Source organism: Peromyscus californicus, unplaced genomic scaffold (genome assembly GCF_007827085.1).
Source record: "Peromyscus californicus insignis strain IS unplaced genomic scaffold, ASM782708v3 Scaffold_9__1_contigs__length_137607984, whole genome shotgun sequence".
In the NCBI taxonomy this organism is placed as follows: domain Eukaryota; kingdom Metazoa; phylum Chordata; class Mammalia; order Rodentia; family Cricetidae; genus Peromyscus; species Peromyscus californicus.
In genome coordinates, this window is record NW_026294617.1 from 44283738 (window position 1) to 44287789 (window position 4052).

Genomic DNA, 4052 nt, shown 5'->3' on the forward strand with positions numbered 1-4052 from the left:
GGGCCTTGTTATACAGTCTAGACTAGCCTAGAATATATGATCTTCTTGCCTCAGTCTCCTGAGGGCTGGGCTTACGTGTGTGTGCCACCATGCCTGGCACTGATTGACTCCTAACTGGGGGGTTTATTCTTCTCTTAGCCCATTCCATCCCACTACCTCCAAAGGTGGGAATGGGAGGTTGCATGGGAATTTGTATCATTTATAGAAATACATGTTGTTATTGCTTTAGTTGGGGTTATCATTACTGTGATAAAACACCATGACCAAAGCAACTTGGGAAGGAAAGGGTTTATTTGGCTTACACTTTCACAACACTGTTGATCACTGAAGGAAGGACATGAACTCAAACAAGCCAGGAAGCCAGAGGTAGGAACTGATGCAGAGGCCATGGAGGAATGCTGCTTACTAGCTTGCTCCTCATTGCTTGCCTAGCCTGCTTTCTTATAGATCACCAGCCCAGCGGTACTATCCACAACAGGCTGGGCCTTCTCCCATCAATCACTAATCAAGAAAATTCCCTACAGGCCTGCCTATAGCAGGATCTTATAAAGACATTTTCTCAACTAAAGATCCCCCCTCTCAGATGACTCTAGCTTGTGTCAAGTTAACATAAAACTGGCCAGCATAGTTACCATGCCTTTGGTGTACCCAAGTTACAGTGGATCATAAAATCTTATCACAAGTGTTTTTATGTCTACCTCCCATGATAATGTCTGTGTGGGAAGAGAAGGAGGCTGAAAACACGTGCTTGAATGGGCAGAAGGAGGGGGTGGAGAGAACTGAGGACCCGCTGGGGTAGGGCACCTCGCTCAGAGCCTTGTCTTGGAAGGACCAGTGGAGTTAGGAGGCATCTCAGAAAGTCTCTTGCTCTGTGATGTGCCAGGAGACACCCTCCTGATCTCCTCACGAGCCGTCTGTCAGGGAATACATTCCTCTTCCCCCAACAGTGTCCTGGAGCTGGCTTCAAGTGGTCACACTTGTCATACTCTAGTCACCCAGGCTAAAGCTTCACAGACCCTCATTATGATGAAGTCTGTTTTGAGTCTGGTTTCTTGTATTGAAACTTGTGTCATCCCTTCCTGTTGGTTCCACTGGAGAACAGTTTGTCCCTGACTGCTTAACAGCTATTGTAAATTGAAATTTACTCTGAATCATCCTCTAGTTTTTTTTTTTTTTTGGATGGGACAACACCAGTTTCTTTTGTCTTTTCTTATAAGTCCTCCAGAACATTTTAATCATCTTTAGCTTCCCTGGGATTTGCTACCTAAGTCTTCAGTTCCTTAGCAACCACCACAGGCAGTGGTTGGTGTAAGCGTTCATAAGGCATGCTCTATCTTACGATGTTTCATTTGTTTCTTCGGACAATTTATTTCACTAAACAGGAAGCCAACCCTCAGTTACCTCCTGTTATTTTGTCTTCAGGTTTAGGTCTCACCGCCTTTTGCAATATATCAGTGTTCCATGGTTGTTTAAACTCCAGGGTTTCCATCTCTGCAGATTCAATCAGCTGTGGCTTGGGTCCTATGTAGTTATGACCCGCTATGGATATGCCTGCACTAAGCATGTGTGGACACCTCTTCATCATCATTCTCTAAAGAATACGGTATAACGGACGACTTACATTGCCTCGGGTCTTAGAAGGAACCTGAGGATGATTTAAAGTAGGCAGGAGGAGGTGTGCAGATTCTGTTCAAACATTACAGCATTTTATGTCCAGAGCTTGAGAATCTGTGGCCTCTGGACTCCACAGGGTTCCTGGAACCAATCCCCCGTGGTTATGCTGGATGGCTGTGCTTAGAAGTTTGGTTTATTAAAATGTTTAGTGTGTGTATTTCCTTAAAATGAGAAAACTTTGAGTCTATCATAAATGTCTATTTTGGTTGATTTCTTGCCTAATGAGGCATAATATAAAAAAATGCTAAACATTCCATTCAGCCATGTGGGACAAACTAGGAATCTGAAGGATTGAATTTCAGAGCTAAGCAGTGAGAAAATGTCATATAATTATGAAAAGTAGGAAATGGTAAGTTTATAATTTTCTGGGAATTTTTTTTTTGTGTAGAAGAGATGGAGAGACCATTCCAGAATTTCTAACATATATTGCCTCTTACCTGAAGTTCTATAGATTATTCACAGATTTGAAAATAGTGCTTTTTGTAATCTACTTGATTCTATTTTTTTTTTTTTGAGACAATGTGTCACATCGTAGTCAAGCAGACCTGGAACTTACTAGGTAGCCAGGCTGGCCTCAACTGGACAAAATTCCTGCTTCAGCCCCCTGAGTGATGAATGATGCATGCTAAGCCTGGCTTGGAAGTGGTGTCTCTTTCTCTTATTCTTTTTCCTCTCTTTCTCTCAAAATTGTTTTAACATGCGTGCATGTGTGTGTGTGTGTGTGTGTGTGTACATGCACATGAGTACATGCATGTCACAGCACATGTATGGAAATCAAAGCACAACTTTTGGGAGTTGGTTCTCTTCTTCCACCATGTAGACTCCAGGGATTGAAGCTGGGTCATCAGGCTTAGCTGCAAGTACCTTTACCCACTAATATATCTTTCCAGCCCCCAGCCCCATTCCAAAGTGCCTTTGAGGGTTTGTTTTCATTTTATATGTATGAGGGTTTTGCCTGCATGTATGTATATTAGCCATGTGCATGCCTGTTGCCTAAAGACACCAGAAGAGGGGTCAGATCCCCTGGAAGTAGAGTTACAGATAGTTGTAAGTCATCATGTGGGTGCTGGGAATTGAACCCAGGTCCTCTGGAAGAGCAGCCAGCTGATAACTATAGAGTCATCTTTCTATCACCTGAGTGAATTATCTTGAGGGCATTTTTCATTTCTCCCCCGCCCCCATTCATTTTTTATTTATGTGTATGTCAGGGTGTGTATGTGTACATGCAAGTGCCTGTAGAGGCTGGAAGAGGGCGTTGGGTCCCCTGGAGCTAGAGTTACAAGTAGTTGCAAGCCACTGGGTGTGGGCTCTAGGCACAAAACTCTGGTCCTTTGCAAGAGTAGTGAGTGATCTTAACTGTTAAGCCATCTCTCTAGCCCCATCTATTTAAAAGGACATCTTTCTTAGTCAAAGTTCCCAGAGATAGGTCCTATGAAAATTTTATTAAATACTTCAGTATTCATGATCTTAGTCAGATAATAATAAATATAGTTTTAGAGGCCATGTTTAAATTTTTTTTGAACAAGGGCAAGGGTATTTTGAAATATCAAAATGCATTGTTATTATTGTTGTTGTATTTGTGGTAATGGGAATTTTCCAGGGTCTGTTGTTTAAGTACTCTATTCCCAAGCTGTATACCTGGCCCTGCTTTTGCATTTGTTTTCTTTTTAAGTTGATTGGGCTGGCCTTGAGTTTCCTCCCCAGCCAAAGCAGGCTTTGCACTTGAAATCCTCCTGCCCTTTCTCCCAAGTACCTGCTGTAGTGGGGAGCTATTCCAGCTTTGACCTGGAAGTACTGCCCCTCGTGAGACTTCTGGTAACTGCTGTGCCTACCTATGATGCGCCCCTGGGGCGGGGCCAAGACGGAAGCCCTTGAGATCTGAGATCTGGGTGTGCCTGGTCTCTTGGTTCCTGGTGATCCTGGGTGCTGGATGGTAGACCGAGCGAAGTTCTCCAGAGAACCCCACTGGACTGCACCTCACCTCTCCCGGATCCTGTAACCAACAACTTACTGGCTGTAAGTTACCCCCAAATAAACCTCCTTTTTAACTATGTGGAGTTGCCTTAATAATTTCCCCGATAACCTGCCCTCATCACCAGATCTGGCTCTTCAAATATGTTAGCTTGATCTTGACTCGATGAACAGAAAAGCAAACCTATGCTTAAGAATATATTTTATGGGGCTTGGGGATTTAGCTCAGTGGTAGAGTGCTTGCCTAGCAAGCACAAGGCCCTGGGTTCGGTCCTCAGCTCCAAAAAAAAAAAAAAAAAAAAAAAAAAAAAAAAAGAATATATTTTATGGTCAAAGAAATTGAAAATTTGAAGTAATTACTTAGAAATGAAAAAAACATGAAATATTCACTTAGAGTCAGAAGAGAT